The sequence below is a fragment of the Physeter macrocephalus genome, chromosome 1 (genome assembly GCF_002837175.3).
Source record: "Physeter macrocephalus isolate SW-GA chromosome 1, ASM283717v5, whole genome shotgun sequence".
Taxonomy (NCBI): Eukaryota; Metazoa; Chordata; class Mammalia; order Artiodactyla; family Physeteridae; genus Physeter; species Physeter macrocephalus.
The window spans coordinates 143,275,168-143,301,703 of NC_041214.2; the positions used below are offsets into that span (position 1 = coordinate 143,275,168).

At 41.3% G+C, this 26,536-nt stretch overlaps 1 protein-coding gene across 5 annotated transcripts in view; it reads left to right on the plus strand.

The window, feature by feature from the left end:
• Nucleotides 1–26,536, plus strand: part of LOC114486964 (SCAN domain-containing protein 3-like) — a 332,132-nt gene that overhangs the window by 92,490 nt on the left and 213,106 nt on the right. The window contains exon 3 of one of the 5 annotated variants that reach the window (XM_055086238.1): nt 15,558–15,698. The exons of 3 other annotated variants lie outside the window; for them this stretch is intronic. The gene's annotated coding sequence lies outside the window, so the exon portion shown is untranslated. The remainder of the gene's footprint in view (nt 1–15,557; nt 15,699–26,536) is intronic. One more of the 5 variants, XM_055086244.1, reaches the window with a different exon arrangement.

Genomic DNA, 26,536 nt, shown 5'->3' on the forward strand with positions numbered 1-26,536 from the left:
GTACATAGCCCTCTGCCTTTTCATCTTGTCTATCTTTCTGTGAATGTGGTTTCTGTTCCACAGGCTGCAGGATTGTAGTTCTTCTTGCTTCTGCTGTCTGCCCTCTGGTGGATGAGGCTATCTAAGAGGCTTGTGCAAGTTTCCTGATGGGAGGGACTGGTGGTGGGTAGAGCTGACTGTTGCTCTGGTGGGCAGTGCTCAGTAAAACTTCAATCCACTTGACTACTGATGGGTGGGGCTGGGTTCCCTCCCTGTTGGTTGTTTGGCCTGAGGCAACCCAACACTTGAGCCTACCTGGGCTCTTTGGTAGGGCTAATGACAGACTCTGGGAGGGCTCATGCCAAGGAGTACTTCACAGAACTTCTGCTGCCAGTGTCCTTGTCCCCACGGTGAGCCACAGCCCCCCCACCCCAGACTGCTTCTGCAGGCGACCCTCCAACACTAGCAGGTAGGTCTGGTTCAGTCTCCCCTGGGGTGACTGTTCCTTCCCTGGGTCCCGATGCACACACTAATTTGTGTGTGCCCTCCAAGAGTTGAGTCTCTGTTACCCCCAGTCCTGTCGAAGTCCTGCAATCAATTCCCACTAGGCTTCAAAGTCTGATTCTCTAGGAATTCCTCCTCCCATTGCCGGGCCCCCAGGTTGGGAAGCCTGACGTGGGGCTCAGAACCTTCGCTCCAGTGGATGGACTTCTGTGGTATAAGTGTTCTCCAGTCTGTGAGTCACCCACCCACCAGTTATGTGATTTGATTTTACTGTGATTGCGCCCCTCCTACCGTCTCATTGTGGCTTATCCTTTGTCTTTGGATGCGGGGTATCTTTTTTGGTGAGTTCCTGTGTCTTCCTGTCGATGACTGTCCAGCAGCTAGCTGTGATTCTGGTGTTCTCGCAAGAGGGAGTGAGAGCACGTCCTGCTACTCCACCATCTTGGTTCAGGCTCGGTGCTTTTTTTTTTTTTTTTAAACATCTTTATTGGAGTAGAATTGCTTTACAATGTTGTGTTAGTTTCTGCTGTATAACAAAGTGAATCAACTATATGTATACATATGTCCCCATATCCCCTCCCTCTTGCATCTCCCTCCCTCCCACCCTCCCTATCCCACCCCTCTAGGTGGTCACAAAGCACCGAGCTGATCTCCCTGTGCTGTGAGGCTGCTTCCCACTAGCTATCTATTTTACATTTGGTAGTGTATATATGTTAATGCCACTCTCTCACTTCGTCCCAGCTTACCCTTCCCCCTCCCCGTGTCCTCAATACCTTGCTTATTAAAACTGCCACATACTAATCTTGGAGTGGTCTACCTCTTTCTTTGGTCTCTCCTTACCCTCTGTGTACTGGTGGGGAGGAGAGGGAAGCTCCTAAATTTGGAAAGCAACATAAACATATAGAGTGTGAAAGGATTCCCACCATCAAGTTAATTAACACGTCCATCACCTTGCATTCTTACCTTTTTTGGTGTGTGAGAACACTTAAATACCTAAGTTTTACTCTCTTAGCTCATTTCAGTTATACAGTACAGTATTATCAACGATAGTCACCATGGTGTATACACTCAGACCTTACCATATAACTTTGATAGCCTTTTACCAGCCTCTCCTTATTTCCTTCACATCCCAGCCCCTGGCAACGACCATTCTACTCTCTGTTTCTATGAGTTAAACTTTTTTTTTTTTTTTTTCTGTAGATTACAAATACAAGTGACAACATGTATTCTTTGTCTTTCCCTGTCTGGCTTATTTCACTTAGCATAATGCCCTCCAGGTTCATTCATGTTGTCTCAAATGGCAGGAATTCTTTCTTTTTTTAGGCCAAATAGTATTCCATTGTGTCTGTATCTGTCACATTTTCTTTATCTATTCATCTGCGGAAGGATGCTTAGGTTGTTTCCATACCTTAGCTCTTGTGAATAATGCCACAATGAACATGGGAAAACAGCCAGCTCTTTGAGATAGTGATTTTGTTTCCTTTGCATGTACAGAAATATCTGGAAAATATTGTGGGTTTGGTTCTAGACCTCCAAAATAAAGTGAATATCACAATAAAGAGAGTCATATGAATTTTTTGGTTTCCCAGTGTATGTAAAAGTTATGTTTACACTGTACTGTAGTCTGTTAAGTGTACAATAGCATTGTGTCTAAAAAAATGTATATACCTTAATTAAAAAATACTTTATTACTAAAAAATGCTAACCATCATCTGAGCCTTCAGCAAGTCGTAGTAATAACAGCAAAGATCGCTGATCACAGATCACTATAACAAATAAAATAATAACGAAAAAGTTTGAAATATTGAAAGAATTACCAAAATGTGACCCAGAGACACGAAGTGAGCAAGTGCTGTTGGAAAAATAGCGCCAATAGACTTGCTGGATGCAGGGTTGCCACACACCTTCAATTTGTGAAAAACACAGTATCTGTGAAGCATAATAAAGAGAAGGGCAGTGAAACGAGATCTGCCTGTATACCCGGGAGTGGGATTCCTGGATCATATGGTAGTTCTCTTTTTAGTTTGGTGAGAAACCTCCATGCTGTTGTCTACAGTGCCTGCACCAACTTACATTCCCACCAACACTGCTCAAGGGTTCCACTTTCTCCAAGTCCTCACCAACACTTGTTAATTCTTGTCTTTTTGATAACAGAGATCCTAACAGGTGTGAGGTGATACCTTATTGTGGTTGTGATTTGCGTTTCCCTGATGGTGCAGGCTGATTAGAGGCTGGACCCTCAGGCAGTAACTGGGAAAGTAAGCAGTCAGTCTCCTTCCGGGAGAAACTGAGCTATGGGCACTTTTGCCTGCTCCCTTTGCACTGAGTCCAGGTGTCGAGCTGCAGGGTGTGTGTGTGTGTGTGTGTGTGTGTGTGTGTGTGTGTGTGTGTGTGTGTGTGTGTGTGTGTGTGTGTGCACTTGGTTACTCCAGCACCTGTTTAAGAACTGCTTCCTTGTTTGCTGTAGTCTGTGGGACTTGTGCATGCGAGTTCTGTTGGCTATCACCTGGGATGTTTGGAGGCCAGGCCCTCAGGTGGCTGCTATAAGACTCGGAGCACTAGGTATGTGGACAAGCATCTTCCAGGGAGATACTGGACACTTGGTTTTATTGTTGGGGCAAACCGGAGCGGAGAGAGGGGAAGTGCCCACCAGCCCGTTCAGTCTCTGGGGAGGATCGCAGTCATCACCCAGATGCCTACTAATTAGAAGCTAGACTCTCAGGCAGTGGTTTGTAAAGTATGCAGTCAAACCCTTCTTGGGGAAGGTCGGGGGGTGGGGGTGGGCCTTTTTGTCTTTTCTCTCTGCGCTGCGGTGAGTTCTCCTGTGTCCTGTTAACAACCCTTTCTTGGTTTGCTACAGTCCTGTGGGACTTGGTTGAACAAAACCTCACTGGCTATCAGAGGTAGGGGACTTGGGCGTCATCCCTCTGTGGGAGGCTTAAAAGTTGGAGATCTAGATATGGGGTCCAAACCCTTTTCTCCTCAGGAGAAGCTGAGAGTTTGGGATCCCTCCCAATTGTATGTTGCTGTGCCAGGTGAATTTATGGCAAGAGTGTGTCTCAGCCTTTCCTACCTGTTTCGATGTATTTTCTTTCTTTTTTTTTTTAAATTTATTTATTCATTATTTATTTTTGGCTGTGTTGGGTCTTTGTTGCTGCGCGCAGGCTTTCTCTAGTTGCGGCGAGCGGGGGCTACTCTTCGTTGCGGTGCGCGGGTTTCTCATTGCGGTGGCTTCTCTTATTGCGGAGCGCGGGCTCTAGGCATGCGGGCTTCAGTAGCTGCGGCACGTGGGCTCAGTAGTTGTGGCGTGCGGGCTCTAGAGCGCAGGCTCAGTAGTTGTGGCGCGTGGACTTAGTTGCTCCGCGGCATGTAGGATCTTCCCGGACCAGGGCTCGAACCCGTATCCCCTGCATTGGCAGATGGATTCTTAACCACTGTGCCACCAGGGAAGTCCCTCGATGTACTTTCTCAGTTGTCTGATGTGTAGCAGTCACTTGGCTAGTGCCTGAATCTCTCAGAGGGATTTGCTTTGTGTGTGTAGCTGTACATTTGGTGCATACGTGGGAGGAGGGAAATTCAGGAGCCTCCTATGTCACCATCTGGGTCTGGAGTAGTAAATAAATGTCTGTTGACTAAGTGAGCCATAATGGGGAGACGAAATGGGATTTGGACCAAAGATATAACTTATTTTAATTTCTCAGGAAAGCAACATCAATCTAGCATTTGTCCTTTTAAGAAAGGAGTTACCATTTGAGACAAACAGCAAGCTCTTTAAAAAATTCAAGGGCTGATACATTTCTGTGGGATATTCTGGTTTGACTTCCAAATCACCTCTGGGTCAAGGCAGTGGAGATAGATTAGAGCTTAAAATAGAAGCACATAGGTCAGTGGAGAGGTAGATCTTCTAGTATTGGGGCAAAACGTACAGGAAAATGGAAGTCGCTTCTGCCTGTAGTATTTCACAGCCCCCATGCCTAAAGGTAGACTTTCTGTTGTCTTAACCTCTTTTGGCCTGGCATAGCCATATTACATAAATATTTATTAAAATAGCTCAGAGCGCTATCTTTTCATCTGCTAATGTGGTAGATTTTCAGGATAGGGTCCCTTTTTTTAACTTTTTATTTGATATTGGAGTATAGTTGATTAACAATGTTAATCAGGTGTACAGCAGAGTGATTCAGTTATACATATACATGTATCTATTCTTTTTCAAATTCTTTCCCATTTAGACTGTGATCTAATATTCGCTAAACTTATTGTGTGTGTGTCTGTGTGTGTGCGCGTGTGTGCTCCACGTCCTATACAGTCATCTCAACAACACTTTCTTTTTTCTGGCCTCGCCTTGCTGCTTGTGGGATCTTAATTCCCTGACCAGGGATCGAACCCGGGCCCTTGGCAGTCAAAGCGTGGAGTCCTGATCACTGGACCGCCAGGGAATTCCCTCAATAACACTTTTAATGTAGTTTTTGTTTATTTTTAACCTTCCTCTTTAATTCCCTTCCACTAGCACAATTAAAATATACAGAACTCTTACTGTGCAAGATATGCCCATTATGTTGCCAGCTCTTCTATGATATTTGTAGAATATGTCAACACCCTATAGTGAATTGGCATTGTTTTGCTATCCTACTTACTATCAAAGAAATGAAACAAATGCCCCCCCCCAAGCAAATAATCTAACCCCCTCTGTAACATTTACAAGATGGAAAATGTATTCATGACAAGAGCTGAGCATAAGGGGAAAATGTGCCAGGGACTCATTGTTGGGGACAGCGGAGATGTGCTGCCCGCAACTTTTCTCACTTCCTCACTCTCCACCTGCACCACCCATCTGAATAAATTAGCCTCATGGAGAGGGAGGGGCCAGCAAAGAGCACACCTGCACACCTGCAGACTGCACCACTTAGAGGTTGTTAAGGAAGCAGTTTTTGAAAAACGGGAGGAGAATCATCAAGGTTTGTCTCCTCATGAAATTTGCCCGTCAGAACAGATGATGCATTTGGGTATAACATGCTCCAAGTATCTTCTTCTGACACTTCTCTCCCACATCTCAAGGCTTTCGGAACTTTGCTACAACTTATCCTTTTAAGAGGCTTTTCCTCTCACACGTTTCTCCATTGAATGTTAGTCCTGAAAAGGGAGAGATTATGTTTGAAATGTCCACTCAGGACTGATTTGCTTAGAATCAGGCCATTCAGGACAGACAGCCCCTCCACCATCTTCCCTCACTCCCCTCCTTCATTTTGAGGGCCGCATCCCTCCTTTTCTTCAGACTGTCTGAAGTTGGAAGAGGGTTTGGCATTGTTCAGCAGGCTTGGGTCAAGCTCAGAGGGCACTTGGCTTTTTCTGGAAATGTCCTGTGGAATCACATGAATTTTGAAGGTGTAGAAAGGCAAGGAAAAATGTGATGTGGATGTGATCGTGATGTACTGTCCATGGAACTACCTGGTCTCCTAGAATTTGGGGGGCTTTTTAAAAAAATTTTTATTTATTTATTTTTTAATTTATTTATTTATGGCTGTGTTGGGTCTTCGTTTCTGTGCGAGGGCTTTCTCTAGCTGTGGCACGTGGGGTCCACTCTTGATCGCGGTGCGCGGGCCTCTCACTATCGCGGCCTCTCTTGTTGCGGAGCGCAGGCTCCAGACGCGCAGGCTCAGTAATTGTGGCTCACGGGCCCAGTTGCTCCGCGGCATGTGGGATCTTCCCGGACCAGGGCTCGAACCCGTGTCCCCTGCATTGGCAGGCAGATTCTCAACCACTGTGCCACCAGGGAAGCCCTTTGGGGACGTTTTGTTTTGAAAAGCGAGTGAGCATTTGCGGCTAGCAAGTGAAATCTTCACCCAGAAGAGTCCATTAGCAGAGGCCATCATACTGACTTACATTGTATAGTGCTTCTAACTTAATCCTTACCACCCGAGAAAGTAAATAGTATTATCTTTATTTCTTAGGTGATTCAACCAAATCTCAGAGAAGTCACGTGTGATAATTGATAAGTAATGGCGTCTGAAGGAAATCTGGAGCTCTCACTCTTGTCTATAGTATTTTTTTTTTTTTTTTTTTTTTTTTTTTTTTGCGGTACGCGGGCCTCTCGCTGTTGTGGCCTCTTCCGTTGCAGAGCACAGGCTCCGGACGCGCAGGCTCAGCAGCTGTGGCTCACGGGCCCAGCAGCTCCGCGGCGTGTGGGATCTTCCCGGACTGGGGCACGAGTCCGTGTCCCCTGCATCGGCAGGCGGATCCCCAGCCACTGCGCCACCAGGGAAGCTCCTATAGGTTTTTCTAGTATCTAATCTCCCTAGCAAGAAAAAAAAACAATCTTTCTGTAAAGTACATGGCCTTGCTTTCTCTGAAATAGTGGATAGTAAGGAAGCAGGATGGGGGTGATTGGTGACAGCATTTGTATACACAGAAGGAGAGAGAATACTTCTTTAGATTCAGAATCTCTGGTGTAAACAGAGCTGCTTCTTTGATTTTATTTCATAGCCAAATGATACTAGTGAGTGTTATAAATATCCTAATCCAAGATCTCATCTCCAATTCCCTGCCGTAAGCTCTAAAACAAAGAGGACTTATCATTTGCTTTAATAGACTTTGCTCTGTATGTACCCAAAGACAGCAAAATTCCAATTAAAAGAGTATCGATTGCTCATAAATTAATGCCATCCATTCAAAATCAATGGTCACTGAACTTCTTTCAATGATTTTTATTGTGAGATCTCTTGGCCCTTATACTTTGCTTATTAAATGTTCCACTGTAATTGTATGCCCAATTAATATGGACGATTCCTTCACTATTAATATACAGTTTTCGGATTTTAGTCTAGTTAGCATTGTTAGTCATTGCAAATGAAAGCCAGTGGAATCTTACAAACCCAAATGTCTTCCCTTGCCTGCCTTCAGAGATCATTTATATGCCCTCATTCCTCTGAACTTAAAGCAGGTAAACATCTTCAGTTAAGCTGAACAGAAAAATAGAAATTCTCTGGAATAGCAAGAAAACAGAACAAAAAACCCAAACCAGGAAAATAAAGTAGAGAACATGAACTATGTCATAGGGAATTTATGACTGAATCAACGGGGGATATAATTTCATCGCCTGTGAGGCAAAATCATGACCAAATGTGCTTAGGGACACAGGCTATTGTACCTCTGTGAGGGGCTCCCCTAGAGCATCATGCTAATTAAATCTGAAAGAAAGACACTTTGAGAAGCAACCAGGTGTCAGGCTGAAGTCTGGCAGTGGAGTAAGAGGAGCTGGGTGAGCTCAAGGAACACATTTCAGAAGACAGATGTGATCACTGTGTGAGGCTGGGGGAAATTGATCTTCCAGTTCAGTGGCTGGCTCGGGACTGTGAAATAACCTGTGTCCCATCAAGATATTTTTGTAACTCATGTTAATTCTTCAGACTCCAAGGATTGCGTATCCCACTTCTTCCCACTGGTGTCACAGTTAAAGGCCATTAAGGATAAGCAATAAAGAAGATTCTACCTACTTTGGCACTTCTATTCTGAAGAGAATTGTTCATTTATTTAACTAATGTCTGCTTTCTGCACGAGGGGGGCTCCTTCATGGCTCGGTGTGGGTGGGATAGAGGGCAGAATCCTAGGAGAGAAGGGTATCTAGTGGAATTATTCTTTAGGGACCAGGAGACTCAGGATCTAATCTCAGCTCTGTCACAAATTGGTTGCAGGTTGTTTAATTTCTCTGTGTTTGTTTGCTTCTCTATAAATAAAGTTGTACCAAATAGGCCATATCCCTTCTAGATTTAAATTGTGTTCTACTATAAGATCTAGGATAGTATCCTCCAACTGTTTGCTCTTGTACTTCCTAAAATAATTTTTAAAAGGTGTGTACCCCCCATATTATTAAGTCCACATGTCATAAGTTTAGTTACAAAGGATGTAGTTTCTAACATATTGTATGTTGCATAAGGGTTTTTAATGTATTTTAATCAAAGCTGTGAACCTGTAGATTTAACTTATCCAGCTTATGGTACATGCTGCCACATCATCTAATTAACAAAGCCAGTTCTTATTGTCAAATCATTCAGCCAAGTCAGACTTAGTTTTCATTAGAAAAATCTGACTGTTTTTCATTCAAATACATTTGTTACCATGCAACCTGGTGACAGCCACCTCATTTTAGAATACAAATTCTAGGATGATTAAATAAATAATTCGATACTCAAAAAACTAGTTAGCTAGCTAGCTAAAGCAGGAAGCCTTGCCATGAGTATTTCGTAATTTGTACTTTAAAGACTGACCTTCAAGAGCAATATGGTCTCCCAGTGTTCTTTTGCTTGGTGTCAGGTTGGCTAGTAAGCTTCGGGGCAAGATATCATGGTAGGTCTCAGGATGAGTGAGAGGTATGCCTTTCTTTTGTAAAGTGAGAGAACAGTGATTTTGAGATGAGAGGCAGAAAAGGAAAACTAGCAGCCTGCAGGCACATTATTGAGCAAATTTATTGTAGAAAGGATACACGTGGAAGTTGAGGACCTGGAAATGGATTCACGTAAAACCACCATGCTGCATATCTGCTGGGAAGTCTTCATGTCCCCCTGCCAAGGAGCATAAAGCCCAGATGCACAGAGGAGGGGTAGGAAGTATGATACTTTCCATTGTTATTTCACACCAGCTTATCAGTAGGGCCAATATTGCAAATACTGTCCTTTGTGAGGGTCAGCAATCCTCAGACCTGATGCATACTCCCCTTTGAAATGAGTTGTCCATTACAAGACTTTCTATGATCAAATTTCCAGGTGTGTTATTAGGGTATTGTCACCTTATCAGCTAACATTTACTGAGACTAATTTGCAGGTGCTTGTGGGAATATAAAATATAATTTATGCAATCTATGCAATTTCTGGTTCTCCAGAAATCAGAATGTCTAGAGTCAAAATAAGGTACTGGTTAAAAGTGATGACTCTGGAATCATTTGCCCTGGGTTTGAATAGTGTCTCTGCAATTTTACTTGTATGATCAGGGATAGCTTCAGTTTTCTCATCTGTTAAAATGGAGAAAAGGATACCTTTCCCAAAGTGCTTATTCTCTTTTCTCCATCTGCCCTCTACCCCTACTCCCACATCCATTGTTTCATCTTCTCTGCTCTGGTCAATTCTTTGGGAAGGAGATGCCTGCAGACCACATTATCAAGGTTTCCATACCAGTTGGTTGGCTTCCATTTGTTACCAAAGAGAGGCACCAGTGGAGATCAGAGGGTGAAGGAAGAGAGAGGTGAGCTGTTTCTTCCTGGCTCTCATCCTGCTGTGGGCCGTATTTTATGTAATAGCTGAGTCCCTCGGCTACTGTTCTGCTGAATGGTCCTGGCTTCCTATTTCCAAATCTAACCCTCTCATACCATCCCCACCTCTCGTGTCTTGAGGCCTAGGGGTGGTAACGTCTTGTCACTATTTCCGGTCTCTGACCATATCTTGAGAAAGACTTTTTAGCCATTTGAATTGGATTCTGATTCCTGATGGGACCCCAGATGATAAAAGGTTATTTTTCTTTCATTCTTCAACAAATATTTATTGAGTCTATGATATCTCAGTAAATTCTGTTGTGTTTATTGCTGTAGCCCTAGGCATATACTATGGGATCAATAAATATTTGTTGAAAGAATACTTACCATATAGACACTGTACTGGGCCCTGGTGATTAAATGGTGAACAAGACAGACAAACTTTCTGACCTAATGAAGTGTTTTTTCAGTCTAACCATGAGGACTGAGTGAGATCACATGAAACGGTGTTAAGCCTGGCACCTGCTTACTGAGTTAACCCATCCGAGAAACAAGCTTGGCCTTTTTCCTCCTCTGTCAGCTGGTCATAAAGGACCCTTCCATGTGGCCAAAGGTATGAGCTGAGGGAGAGGTGATGAAGCGACAATTGTGGATTACATAATAGTCTAGGTCACGTGATTAGGCAGCTTACTTGTGTTTGCTGGCTGAGTGTGCATCTAATCCATTTTACAGTGGACTGCTGGACCTGCTCAACCTTTATTTTTTTTAATTCAAAAACTTTTTTTTTTTTTTTTGCTGTACGCGGGCCTCTCACTGTTGTGGCCTCTCCCGTTGCGGAGCACAGGCTCCGGACGCGCAGGCTCAGCGGCCATGGCTCACGGGCCCAGCCGCTCCGTGGCATGTGGGATCTTCCCGGACCAGGGCACGAACCTGTGTCCCCTGCATCGGCAGGTGGACTCCCAACCACTGCGCCACCAGGGAAGCCCAAAAAACTATTTTTTTTATGAAAAATTTTTTTTTGGCCGCATTGCTTGACTTGCAGGATCTTAGTTCCCCGACCAGGGATAGAACCCACACCCTCGGCAGTGAAAGCGTGGATTCCTAACCACTGGACCACCAGGGAATTCCCCCTGCCCAACCTTTTACCTTAGTGGATGTGACAGAACCCAGGTCTTGATGCTCCAGCCACATGATCACTTGGGGTCCCACAGTCAGATAATAAAAGGGCAATCCTAGAAGCTGCTTTTTGAATGGTGTGTAGTTCTTTACTGGAGACTGCATGGCTTGCTCTAGAATGCTGTGGGTCTACATTGTGATTCTGCTATTTGAAACAGTCATAAACTCCACATGGTTTCTTTTCCACCACACAGGCCTCTGGGACCATAGGGTCTGCCAGGTTATATGACCCAAGAGACAGGGCTGAATGATCACAGACTGGACCTGCTCTTGGCTTCTCTGAAAGCTACCAGCCTTCCTTGTCAGCCGCCAAATAGATCAAAATAGTATTCCCAAATGAGGAAATGTGCTGCCTCTAGAACCTGAAAACGTTTATAAGGCAACATGCCTCTGTCTTAGGAGGTTCACTGAGCAATAATTTGCCCTTAACTTCAGAAGCGATGTTCTGGCAAACCCCCGGCTCCTGGACTCCTGGACACATCATTGATATGGTGGCCTCCTGAGACTGCCATAGGATTTATGTTCTATATTCTGTCACGTGTCTTAACCACGGGCTCCACTGTATGTGCCACTTCCTGTTCATCTGGTTTGATTAATATAATGTCATTTATATAGTGGACCAATGTGATGTTGTGCAAAAAGACAGTCCAGGCCTCTTCAGACCACATTATAACAAGAGTGAGAGGATGTATATTATTGTTAGATGTCTACCATAGATGTCTACCATTTTCTGTTCTATGTGAATACAAAATGCTTCTGATCCTCTTCACGTTAGGGAGAGAAAAGAATGCAAAATTGTCAGATGAAAGGTAGCATACCCTGTGTGTGAACCTGTGATAGCAAAGGTATCCTATCGAGCACAGCAGCTGCCGTTGGGCTCATGCTTGTTTAATTCAGTAGCAGCTTGTTATCCTCCACCATAATTAATTTGGTGTTTGAGAAGCCTGACTAGTGATTAAATTAAGAACTCACGGAGACCACCATCCCTGCCTTCTTTAAACTGTGAAGGTGGCAATGCCTCCCCACCACTGTGCTTTTGTTTTGATTTACTATCTTGGTCAAGGAGGGAGCAGTTCCAGACCTTTCACTTGGCCTTCTCCACTATGATAGCTTACACCACATATTAAGGAACCAATGTGATATATTTGGAGTCTGGTAGAAATGACCACTGGATGGGTTCACGGACCGAGTGAATGAACGATGAGAGGGAACTAGGCTAGGACTTCATTCATTACTGGTCTTTATGTGCCCCAACAAGGGGACCATGGCGATGCGTTGGGTCCCTGGGTATCAATCCAATTTAGAATCTTTCAGTTCTTGAAAGGTCTGGGCATTCCTTTGTCCTCAATTCACGGTTACTTAAGTAAATGGCATTAGCCCCTTGGAAGAAGGACTTGGGAACTTACTACTAAATATACTTACTATGGTGTTTCAGACTCTTTCTTCAAAGGGTAACTGGTCTTTCTATAGTCAGTGGGTTGTAGGGTCTGAGAACAGGCTCATGTCTGGAAATTGAGCAAGAGATACCCAGTTTTTATTGAGATGGCTGCTCTCAGCTTCCTGATCATCTTGATTATGTAAGTTCAGAACGACTCTCATCTGCTACCCATTTTGCCCTTAGGAACATTTCCTTTGTTCTCTGAGAGCCAGGCTTCCTGGCTGTTATTCCAACCTTGCTTCTTATTGTGATAATTGTGCTCACTTGCGTCCCAGGGTTAGGTGCTGCCACGTGGTCTGTGTTATTTCAGGATTCTGTCATCTCCATTGCCATGAGGGAGCCCGGTTCTGTTAAGAACAAGTTTTCCCATTAACCCTATTCATGACCCGGCTTCGTGAACGTGTGTCCTGTGCAGTTGCACACAGCCCTACACTTGGAAGGGTCCCACACTTTGTTTCATGCTCTGCTGTTGCAGGCTTGAAATTCTTTTTAAGCAAGGGACTCCACATTTTCATTTTGCACCAGGCCCTGCAAATTAGGTTGCCATTCCTGGCCCTGCTCTTCAGAATATGGCCGCTACTGAGCTTCCCGGTAACGCTGAAAACTTTCTCACCAGTGCATTCTTACTGCATCAGCAAAGGGAGTCTTCTGTGTGCCTACTTGCAGAAAATAGTAGGCTTTATGTAGTATATCAGCTTTACCATGCCCACCTTTTTGAGTACTTTGATTCCTTATCCTACCCACTGTTATATCAGTTCTGGCATTTCTACTTCACCGAGTGTGGGCTATTGCTTTGTCTCAGTTTCCAAGAGCCAGCCTAGCTGTGTAGAAGCATTGTTTTCCAGGGTCCTTGCCAGATTATTAAATCTGTATTCTGAAAGAGGATTAATAAACTCTTCCTAATCCAACTTCACATCCCTCTCCTTTATCCCTTGATCCAACATTCTTTTAGAATCCATATTCACAGCTGTACTTTCCAAGTTTCTGGTCGTATGTTTTAACCAGCTCCTGCAGAGCCATAGGTACATTCACTTCTGCTTTGAATCGGTGCTGAAATCACCCTTAGATAGTCATTGCTTCTTTTTATGAATGAATGGACCTCAACAGCCACCCACTTCTATTCTTATAGTTGCCTTTTTCCTCCTCTCTCTCAAACACTAGATACACTGCATTGGCTAGTGCTTTGCCTTCCAGTGCTATCACATCCACTGTACGAGTGAAAGTTTGAACAATTGCACTGCTATAGCATGCCAGATACTATTTACTACCTTCCGCTACCTACTGTCCTCATTGCCAGCCAGCTGGCAGGTGATCCAGCTCCCAAATCCCAATTTAGTGTCTTCTTCCTGGAACCACTCCTGGCATCAACCCACTTAAACTAGGTTCCTTGGAAAGATTCTGAGATAAGGAGCTGCAGACAGCAGTAGAAGGTTTGTTGAGGAGTGTTCTTGGGAAATACACTGGTAAGGAAGTCAGGGTGATAAGATTGAGAAGACCAAGAAGCTGACCTCCAATACAGTTGCAAGGGAGGCTTCAGCTAATCCCAAGGGGAATTTTAGAGCTGGGATGGTCCTTCAGGTTCTCCTAAATAGAGGAAAGGGAGCTTGGCCTTCAGTCCCCATAGCATCTCGTCATTAGCTGTGGGACCACCTTCTCCAGGAGATGTGACCTCGGGCAAAGCAGTTCCTGTGACAGAGGCAATTCCCAGTGTGGGATGCAGCTGTGAGCCCTCAGCCACTGGGAGTTGGGTGGGCCACCCTCAAAAGAGGATCTGGACAGAGCGCTACTACGCTGTAGCCGAACCGCAGTCCATATACTAACGTCCTCCTGAGACTGCACAATATGAACTAGAATGGACACGTCTGAACACTAGAATTTGAACACATTTTATTCTCTTGCATATCAATTTTCTGTTGACAGGCTAGATATTTCCAATGTAGCAACAAAGACATTCCGACGACAGCGGTCACAGCAATGGTAAAATTGGACATGTAAATAAATATTTAAAAGTTTTGACAGTTTTAGCTACATTTAGCTTAACATCGTGTTTATGCTTGTTACTTGGCACAGCTTCTGTTGTTCCTGAGAGCATCTCAGAATATGCTTATTTAATTTCCTTTCTCTGCCATTTTTACTTCATTTGTTCCACCACATTGACTTTCCTGCAGTTAGCTGACAATATACATAGAAGCAGAAGAGCTCAGAAATCTACCCCAAATGCTACCCCAAGCATGGTTAGTAATTTCAAATACCATGGCTTCTGCATTACATCTTTTCCTTTTATTCCTAATGACACTTACCTGCTTTGGTTCTCAGGAAAGAGTCTATGTGGAAAAATTTCAGCAATTCTTGTTCTAGAGGGTCTTGAAACAAAAACTGATATCCAGGGCTTCCCTGGTGGCGCAGTGGTTGAGAGTCCGCCTGCCGATGCAGGGGACACGGGTTCGTGCCCCGGTCCGGGAAGATCACACAGGCCGCGGAGCGGCTGGGCCCGTGAGCCACGGCCGCTGAGCCTGCGTGTCCGGAGCCTGTGCTCCGCAACGGGAGAGGCCACACAGTGAGAGGCCCCGTACCCGAAAAAAAAAAAAAACAACAAAACCTGATATCCACTGTCAAGCACGTGGAAAGTCTAATAGATAAGACAGAGAAGCTGCTCAGCTTCACCCCAAATGAAAGCTTTAGTTGAGCTGACTTGGAATCTGCTTTGCAGATTGGCTATGCAATTTTGATATTTCATGGTTTTGTTTTCCCTTCAAAATCATGCTAAGGTCATGGTCTCTCATGAAGTTTTATTTTTAATAGTCTGTTTTTTTTTTCTTCTTATGAATCAAAGAACACAATTGCCTGAAATCGTTTTCCATTGGATTGGGGCTTTAACTGGCTGATAGAAGTAATTGGTTAAGGTGAAAGAACATTTTTTTCTTGCTTGAAGTAGATGAGCCCAATACTGTTTATCATACAGGTAATCGTTAAACACTATTGGCTGGTGACCTGTGACTCCTCATTCACTTGTCCCCTTTGGGAAGGAATAGGGTGCTCTCCTTACTTGGGGCTTTGCTTTGCTCAGCTGTATCATCCTCCAGAGCACATGCTCTGCAGCCCAAATATGTCACCAACAGGTTCCCTATTATACAGGGTAGGCAGGTCAGAGTCATTGGCATCTGTGTAAATGATGAGTTCTGTTTCCTCGTAAATAACCTGAATATTCATGTCCTATTTGAGATTCTAGAGCCTTCCTCTTCATGGATGCAATAAGAGCGACACATATACCTATCTTGCCGTGGTGGAAAATACCCTCAAATCTCACTCTCAATATTCTTGTTGCCGAAAAATGATTTCCAACGTCAGATCACTGCACAGAAGGTAAAGAGTTATCTGAACTTTTAAGCAACATAAAATAATTTTAAAACATTCCACAGAGCAACTGAAGCAAGGGGTGGTGATTCAATTAGTCTTTGGAAGACATCCTTAAATTCATCTCCGGAGCAATACTGAGAAGGAAGATAGATTCTCCTCATTCTAACTTTTGAATCCTAGGTGAGGCTATTTGCAATCATGAGCTTTAAAATCAGACAGTGACCACCACATGTTTCCTGGGAGTATCTGTCTTCTGCACAGGAATCCCTATTTTTTAAATAGAGCTATGTGAGGGCTGGGCCTTAACTGCGTCACCCCCATTAAACCAGAACTCTCACGGCCAGATGATATAGGCATCCCTCAAACACAAGAGGGAGTTGAGCACAGGCAATGTTTCTGAGGCTGTTCTCAAAACACATCATTATCTGGCTTTTCTGTTTCAATAATTTGTAAGCAGGCTGCCTACTCTATAAACAGACCAGCAGGAAAGCAGAAAGGCGTGTGAGCTATTGAATCTCTACTACCTGGGGCTTGGGAAACAACATCAATTTTACCGCGTTGAAATGTGGAACTGACTTTGAGGGAATGCCATTTGGATTATGACCGTTGGAGAAGCCTGGGCTACTTTAAGGAATGTGGAGAGACACTCATTTCATGACACTTACTTGCCTGGTATCCCTGTGAGAAATGTTAGCTAATGGTTTTTAACCAATGTTTCCAGCAAGATTTGGGAAAAGAAATGTGAACAGAAGCTCAATATAGTTATTTACTGCTCTGTCCTGCTATGAGCGCTACTTGTTTCATACATGATTGCAGTAAAGGTCTCAGGCTGAATCTAAGCCATGCTCACCCTTGGATTCCTATATATTTGGGTATATCTTGAGTCCTGAAGGAGGCTTTTGTGGGTAGTGGGGATCCTAAGAGCAGCATGTGTCTATCACTTGTACTCTGGATGGGCCAATTGGCCTCATCCCAGACCCTATGAAGAGGGATTACAATAAAAAAGAATATGTATAAAAGAACTGTCTAAAACCTCCAAAAGGTATTTAATGCACAAAAGCATTGCTTTGAGGCTTTTATTGCAGAGTATAGCCTTAGAGGAGGGTGAAGAGTACTTGGCTATTGAGGGTCAGTAGGTACATGGACCCAACATAGAACAAAATGAGGCCATGTAGCATCAGGCCAGACCTGCCTGGACTTGGCTGTAAGGGGAAGCTGGGAAGGCCACGAGCCACACTGTGTGGGCACTGACACCCTTGGTGTCCACATGGACAGCACTGTGCTCCTTAGACGGAGGCTTGATGGCTGCCTGGCAGCTTTTCTGTGTTTTCTCTGTGACCAGTGATTCTCAACTAGTGGCAGTTTTTTCCTGCCGGGGACATCTGGCAATGTCCAGAGACATTTTTTAGTTAACACAATGTGGGGGGATGTGGTGGGAGGGTGAGGGAGTGTTGCTACTGCTGTCTGGTGGGTGGAGGCCAGGGATATTGCTATACATCCCACAATACTCAGGGCAGTCCCCACCTCCCCTCCAAAACAAATAATTATCCAGTTCAAAATGTCAGTAGCACCAACGCCTATGACTAACTTGCACCTGTGACTGTATCACTGTAGTGGTTTTGAGCAAGAAGGGACAAACATGGAGGCATCTCTGGGTAAATGAGAGGATCTGTTCCACAGGCACGTCTCAAACATCCTGATGAGGACTCCAAGCCTTGTGAGAGGGCTGCAAAGGGAAGGTGCTTCTGCCGAAAACGAGGGGTGTGGAGCCAGATAACTGTGATCTGGGAAAACATGCAATACATATAAATCTCTCCATAGTCATGGTCCCTTTGTAAGCTTTCAGATCCTTTGAAAGAGCTGTACCTTATCCTTAAGGTCACAAGTACCAGACGTGTGAGGTACTGCCAATTGCTTGGCAGTTTTTTTCCTTTTTAAATTCAGTCAACATGTGTTGACTGTCTGTTACACTGCAGGCATTCTAGACATAAGGGAGATAAGAATAAGACAGACTCAGTTGCAGTCTTCCTGAAATTAAATTCTAGTGGAAGAAGTTGACTGAAATGAATAAATATTCAAATAATTAATTACTATTGTTTTATTGGATCTATGGGAAAAATACACAGTACTATGAAAGTATATAAGGGAGATCCTAACCCAGTTCTGGCCTTCAGAAAGAATTTTCCCTGATGAAGGGATGCCCTTGCTCAGGTTGCTTGGGTTTCCTTATAGCGTGGCAGCTGGGTTTCAAGAGCAAACCCCAAGAGACCAAGGCTGAAGTACATGCAATTTATGATCCAGCCTTGAAATTCACATTGTGTCACTTCTTTCATACTCTTGGATAAAGCAGTCACAAGGATACAACTGTTTCAAAGAAAGACTCTACAGCTTCATGTGAGAGATGACATGATCATATTGTAAGAAAAGCAAGAAAGACGGGAGATATTGCTACAGCCATCTTTGGAAAATACAGTTGGCTGTAAGTAAAACAAGAGCAAATCAGTACAAATTTGGGTTTAAATATCTTCTCTTTTTTGAACAGAGATAAACCTCTAAAGAAATACAGAGATCACATAAAGATATCTCTAAATATAATGTTAAATCAATAAAAAATAATCAGTGAGTGAAAAGTTACAGATTCTAGGAAGCTTGGCTGGTGAATACAATAATAATTTATTAATCTTAGTCTTAGGTTCAGATTTTAGATGCTTTGGAAGATTGTTTAGGTTCACGTAGGCCCCAAATGTATAGGTCCCTCTAAGGTCTCATAGTTGCCATTAGGGTGCTCTAAGACTAGAGTAGATTTGTAAAAACAAAAGGTTTTGTTGTTAGAGAGATGCTATTTCTTGTGTGTGTGTGTGTGTGTGTGTGTGTGTGTGTGTGTGTGTGTGTGCCTGTTTTGAAGCTGTTGTCCAACAGAACTTTTTTTTTCTGGTTATAAAAGTCTATTTCTGTTGAGAAAAGAGCTGCACAAGTTCAGTGTATATAAAGAAGACACTCTGGTATTGGTTGGTAATTGAACAGAGCTCTGGGCTGTGGAGCACACCTTGCTTTGATGTCATCTCTCTCCATTTATTAGAATGAAAATGTCTTAATCTTGAGCAAACAAAATGGAGAGCTCTGAAGAGTTGCATGTATACTCCTGAAGAATTGGAGGGAAATCAACATATTCTAGCAGAATATTCTCCCTATTTTACCTGAGATCAGTGGTTTATGAGTTGTTATTATCATTGAAATCATAATTTTCCATTGAATTATTGGCCACTCTTAAGAGATTTGCATTTCACAGGTTGAGCCAATAGTCCAGTAAAGTTATTGCTGTTTATTTTGCAGACTGTACTATCTTTTTCAACATGAAATTTTAGGAATTTCTTAGATGATGTTATGGGATTGACTCTTGTGTTGAGTTTATAATAAAGTCCTTCAGTGACAGTGCTTGACTGAAGAAATTTTCATAATTATATTGACCTGAGAAAATGTGCTTGCCAGAGACACCGCCAGTTTATCACAGAATACAAATACTGTTCATCGTGGGAAAGCAGAGGATGAGGCCAGCGTGGTCTGCAGAAGGCAGGAAATATGTGCCCCAGACGATATGGAGACTAATTTTGTTAAAACAATCGTTGCAGGTCACGTTCCCAGAAAACAGATTTTGAAGCAGAGGTTTGTGGCAGGAGGTTTATTGGGGAGTGCTCTTGGGATCAATAGCTCTGGGAGAATGAAGTAGGATTGGGCAGACAGTGAAGTTGAACTTTAATGTGGTTCCAACAAAGGCCTCAGTTGATCCCATGGGATGTGGAGGAGCTGAGATGGTTCTAGGGTGTTCCGAATAGAGGCAAAGGGGCCAGGGCCTTAGATCCCAATATTAACCGTCATTGGATATGGGCTGACCCAGAAGAGGGGGCAGAAATTTGGGTGAAGTGACTCTTTATACACAAGGAATTCCTGGAGAGAGGCTCAGCTGAAAACTCTCAGCAATCAGTAATTGCAGCAGCTAGAACATGTCTCAGTTCTGGAGTGGGTACATCACAGCATCTATCATAAAAGGGGTTTTTTTGAGCTACTGAAGGATACACCATGAGCACCATAAAACCTAGATTGTCAAATGTAGATGATGAAGGAAGCTTTATTTTAGGGCATAAATTGCCATTCAAAACCCATCATAATCAAGCCCAAGATCCATCATACTAGTTCTCATCACCTGGTGATACTGATTAATTACATGGCAGTGAAATGTTAGATTTGTGTCATTTCCAGAAGTTTCTGTGTAAGATGCTTCAAGTTTCTGCAAATTTGCAACAATTCTTATACTTAATTGTGAGTACAAGAGGAAAATGAATGCATTCTGGATGATTTTTATTAATAATCATAAAGATAGTTTAAATCATCAAAGGTGTTTGTTTCCAAGGCCCTTTGTCCTGCTTCTCAAGGCCAAATTGCTAGAGGCTAGAGCTAAACAACTGTGTTGTAAATGTACTATTTTCCCTCTGGATAGGAAATTGCAACTTGCCATATCAAGAGGGGCATCGCAGATGTCTCCTAGGAAAGAACTGGTTCACATCCAGTAGGAACCAAATGCTAGGCATTAATGACAGAATGGCCCAATTATAGAATCTCATCCATAGGGAGACAGTATATAGTAGTTAAAGTTGAAAAGCATAGATTCTACTTGGTTCAGAGCACAGCTCTACCATTCTTTTGCTTGTTGCCCTTGGGAAAATTAAGTTCTTGTTTACTCAATTTTCTCATCTCTAAAATGGGTATAATAAATAATACAGTACTCAGGTTTTAAAGATTGAATGACTAATATGTGTGTATGGCAGATAGTAAGCACTTTATAGATGTTTGTTATTATAATATTCAGTTGTGTTTCTTTTGAGGAAAAATATGAGGGAACCAGCTTTCTCTGTATCAAATTATTGCACCATTTTTTTGATGCTGGCGGTGTACCTTTGCTGTTGGAAAAAACCAGATAATGTTGGTTATAATGAGTCAAAATCTTTGAATGACCTTGTGATTGACATGTGAAGAGGGGTGGGATAGGGAGGGTGGGAGGGAGGCTCAAGAGGGAGGGGATATGAGGATATATGTATGCATATGGCTGACTCACTTTGTTGTACAACAGAAACTAACACAGCATGTGAAGCAATTATACTCCAATAAAGATGTATTTAAAAAAAACTTGTTCTAGATCTTTTAAAGAGGGTTAGATTGTAAATTTATTTTTAAGAAAAATCTATGTGTCTTACATTTTTGGTATATTATCTCACTGAATCTTCATACCAATCCTGAGACTGGTGCTGTAAATTTCTCCTTTCTACATATGGAGGAAAACAATGCAAGAGGTTATGAGAAGAGACTGGAGTAGAGTTTGGGATCTGAAAACAAGTCAGTGTGATGTCATTGCAGTGCTGGGGTGGGGGTAGTGTCCCCCTGAGGTGCAATTGAGGTTGGATGGCATTTGTGCACAATATGGGTGGCCAGCGTCCTTTCCTCACTGTGACCAGCTGCAAAGGTGAGCTCATAATAGCAGAACCATTAGCTTTGCCTTCTCTGAGACCATTTGCCTTTGGGTTACTTAGTTATTTTAGTAGAGCAAAAAGCATGAAAACTCCTTTGGTCATATAATTACTAATTTACTTGGCATGTCTCCCCAGGAGTATAAGACAAAGGTATCCTTGCGAAACAGTGGCTTTTCTTTTCTTCTCTTTTTTCTTTTCTTTTCTCTTCTCTTCTCTCTTCTCCTCTCCTCTTCTTTCCCCTCCCCTCCCCTCTTCTCCTCTGCTCCCCTCTCTCCCTTCTTTCCTTCCTTCCTTGCTTCCTTCCTTCCTTCCTTCTCTTGTTGGTTAAAAATTAAGTTATACAAGTAAGAAAAGGTATTAGTGTTTGCCAGAGGTCACTGGGAATCAATATATTTTTGTTTCAAGACAGCTTGTATTGCAGTTGCATCATCAATATTTGGAGAAAGAAGAGCAAATAGCTAAAGGAAATAGCTTTGATTGTGAAATTGTCTTCTTGAGGGCCTGTTTCTAATCTTTTCTACTATAGAATGTTATGTTGATTTAGAAATTAACTTTGCATTTAAAAAAACTATAATTTGGAATAGAACTACATTTAGATCAGAGAGAAAGATAAATATGGGGTTTTGAAATTTCTAAAATCTTACATTTGAATAGTTCTTCTTATAGTTGCTCAGTTAACATACTTTCTTTTTCTATAAATAAAATGGCTTGCAATCTTTTTTCTGTTCCAGGAAGTCTCAAGCTATCCCTGAGGACTAAATCTTGAGAGAAATAGAGGAGCAAAATTTATTTTTGTGAATTTGTAAAGAATATTCAATTATTTAAAAATATACTGATCTAGAAATCACAAATGAAATAAGGTTTATATTGTATTTTAAAAATAAAAGAGACTCAGTGGATTTGCATGGTCCTTTGCTCTAAATTAGCTAAGGAAACTCAGGTAGAGGATGACACAGTATAATTAAAATATAGGAGAGGAATAACCATGAGTCAGGATAAGAAGATAAATCAAAAGAATAAAGAAATGAAAAGATCTTTTTGTACGTATAAAACCCTTTTTAAAAAATAACCATGTGACTGGACCAGAATAACAGTGAAACATTTAAGTGGAAGTATGTGGAAAAGAACAATTCTAGATCAAAAATAGTCTACATACATAGTAGTTATCTGAGCTTTCCGTAGTAGATATACTAATATCAGTGGTTCTCTTTTGGTTCCTTTGAATACAGAATTAATAGAACATATTAAAAACAAACATTTACCCTCTCTCAAGCCAATAAAAATGTGAGACAGTTTTTCTACTAAGTCATTTAGCACTATGACCAGATGGTTAAAGAAGATCAATTTTAAGAGCTGATTTTCAAATTTTAGAGGAAACTGCTGTTGGTTTTCTATTTGGTGCACTTCATTTGCATACGAAAAATGCTTCCATAATATTGTAGTTCATTTACTGGTCGAACAGCTTGAATATATATTGTGGCTTTACGGTGCCAAAACAACCAGTTGATCTGATAAAATTACGAGTAGATTTATGGATGGAGGAGAAAGTAGTAATAAATCTGTTATATGTCAACTTGCAGAAGAAAGAAACTATTTGCCTACTCCCCAGCGCTCCTCAACTTTGCAGTTGGTTGAATTTATATTGTGCAGAGAAAACGTGATGGTATTAGTACTTGGTTATTGATTAATCCTGTTAAAAAGAGTAAGTTACTTGTTGCTTTAATTAATTGATGTTTAAAACTGCCAGTAAAATTCTTGCAAAATGATAGACCTATATAAACACAGTCTGAATACACACTCATACAAAATTTAACCGATATTTGGATTCCCACTCTCTCAAGGTGTCTTGTTAAAATAGTGAAATAATGATTCAATGCTTTAATCACTTTTTTTAAATGATTGGTTGACCGTATAAGCAAAAAATATCTTTCATCCTGCATACTTGATTACATAGATCTGTTATTTGAATGAAGGAACAGACTTTTCTGGTTGATACTATCTAAATGATTGTTAGGCAGGTACAGCCTCTGTTTAAATGTGACTTTGTCTGTAATGGACATTATTGTTGCTTCTCCAGCATCAATTCCATCCCTCCTTTACAGTAGAGGAGCCACTAATCCAGATAATTGGCATGAGCTCTAGCTTTAGAACTAGACTCTAATTGTCTGAGCCCATAGTGCAATCCCATCTCCCTGCTCACGGTGATAGGTTCAGATTGGTTCACATGACATGAGTTGTTCCAATCAGAGTGAAGCCCTGATTGGCATTTATTCAAAGCTTGGGAGAGCAGAAGTTCTCTCTCCTTCTGGATAGTGTAGTGTCTTGATGTGAGAGCTGGAACTGCTATACACACTTTGCTACTATGAGGAAAGCCACTCTCAGGATAAAGCTGGCACACCAGGGTGGTAAAGCTCAGTGAATGACAGAGAACTACAGGCATACCTTGGAGATATTGTGAGTTCAGTTTCAGACCACCACAATGAAGCAAATATCATGATAAAGCAAGGCACACAACTTTTTGGTTCCCCAGTGCATATAAAAGTTATGTTTGCACTATACTGTAGTCTATTAAATGAGCATTAACATCATGTCTAAAAAACAATGAACATGCCTCAATTAAGAAAATATTTTATTGCTAAAAAATAAAGCCTTCAGTGAGTTGTAATCTTTTTGCAATAGTGATCAAAAATTACTGACCGCAGATTACCATAACAAATACAACAATGAAAAAGTTGGAAATATAATGAGAATTACCAAAATGTGACAGAGACACGAGGTGAGAAAATGCTGTTCGCAAAATGGTGCTGATAGACTTGTTCGATGCATGGTTGCCATAAACCCTCAATTTGCAAAAAATCACAGTATCTGCAAAATGCCATAAAGCGAGGTATGTCCTTATCAACGCTACCAGAAGCCTAAATGTCCTCTGGACTGCATGAGCCAGTGAATTTCAGTTTAAGCCAGTTTATGTTGGCTTCTCTGTTACTTGCAAATGCAGTTATCCCAAGAGATCCAACAACACAATAGCACCAAGGCCAAGGACTCTTATTAGTCTTGGTTCTACTCTTCTCCACACACAAACACCCATAAGAGACTCCTTTTCTCTTCCAAAGCTGTTTCTAAGTTGTGGTTTGGAATTTAGACAGGATTAATGTAAGGGTAAGTTCTCCATACTTACATATCTTAGCTTTGGAAAGCCTTCAAATATTTGGATTCTGCAGAGTTACTTTAACTTTTTATTTTGAAATGATTATGGACTTATAAGAAGTCGCAAAAACAGTACATAGAATCCCTTGAATCTTTCACCCGGCTTCCTACAGTGAGTGGTAACTTATGTAACTATAGTTCAATATCAAAACAAGAAAATTGACATAATTTAATATGACACTAAGCAGTGTTTATTTATTTATTTATTTGTTTTGGAATAAGCTTTGAAGTTCTCTTGCCTCAGAGGATTTTTCGGGAAAACTCAAATAACATGTTGTCTGAAATTTTACTGGATAACTTTGTTGAGATGCGCCATCCAAATCATTATAAGAAAATTCTTACAAGTTTAAAAGAAAGCTGAATTATTGGTAACTAAATGGTTTATTAATTGTCATTATAGCTGGCATATTCATTTTAGTAGGTTAAATGCATGACGTAATATAGTTATATTTATTTGGTTTCTACATGTTTATCATAGAACTTTCTAACTGTGTGACCTTGGACAAGACAATTAGCTTCTCTTGGCTCCTGGATTTTATCATCTGTAAAGTGGTAATACAATAATATGTTCCTTTCAAGATGAAACAAGAAAATGGGTACAGGGAATTCCCTGGCTGTCCAGTGGTTAGGACTCAGCGCTTTCACTGCTGGGTTCAGTCCCTGGTCAGGGAACTAAGATCCCACAAGCCGAGAGGTGCAGCAAAAAAAAAAAAAAAAAAAAAAAGTACAAAGCAGTTAGCTCATTGTCTAGTACATAGCAGGTACTTAATACCTGGAATCTATTATTATTGTCAATATCACTTAGATATAGATATACATATATGTATATATATACATATATTGCATGTATATATGCCATGTATATGTATGTATATGTATATATATGCCAATATGTACATACACAAAGAACTACATCCATTTTATAGGGCTCAGGGTATTATTTAAATATTTAAACAAATACATTGTTAATAGTTGTAGCTCTGTTTTTTGACATATTGCTAAGCACATCTGTAATTTATCTGAGTTTACATCCTTGGAGAAAATACAACCTGTGATTATATTTTTCTTATGAAAAACTTGATCCATTTTTTGTGAAAGTTGGGGGAGGTGTTTATATCAGACATCAAACCTCCAGCAAATAGCTGGGTGCATTACTAAAATACTGGTCATGATGTTTATACCCCCATAGGCAAAGCTAAGAGTATCTTCTAGGTAACAATGACTGAAGTTCTTCAAATTGATCTTATGTTCTACCAGTTTCCAAGATGATTGAGTGCTTTCATGAAGAGACGCTTAACAAGCTAAGGAAGTTCTCATTTTTTTGCCTCATGTGCCTCTAACAGTGCTTTTCAAAGGGTGGTCAGTGTAACACCCCACATTGATATCACATGGTGATTTTCAAGAAATTAATCTAGCCCTCTAAATGATTTCTGAGGGAGAAGGGTAAGAAATCTGCTTTTTGACACACATCTCATCAGATTCCCATGTACATAAAAGTTGAAGAATGCTACTCTGGCGCCATATATCTACTTTCCTTTAAATAAAAGCATAAAGAGTTCTAGAGAACACAAGAATGAATGACACCACAAGTACTAATAACATGAAGAAGTGAAAGAGATAGTACAGGATAAAAGAAATATATAAGAATACAAAAAAATAATTATTCAAAGAAGCATCTCAAGATAAAATCATCTTAGAATGAGTCACCTAGATATATTGCTATTTCTAAAAAATAATTTTTAAATTTAAAATGTAACATTAACATACAATAAAACAATTTTTGGAGTACAGGTATTTAAGTTTTAATACATAATAGATTTGTATTATCACACCATAATCAGAATAAGAATAGTTCCACTACCCTCCTCCTTCCAGTCCTTAGCAAATATTGATCAGTTTTATGGCACTATAGTTTATGTATTTTTAAAGAATGTCATATAAATAAAATTATACAGTATATAAACTTTTGGAACTGACATCTTTCACTAGGCATACTGTCCTTGAGATTCATTAAGGTTGTTTGATATATGTGCATTGATACTTTTTATTGCTGAGTCGTATTCCATTGTAAGGATCTATCACAGTTTGTTTATTCATTTACATGTTGAAGGACAT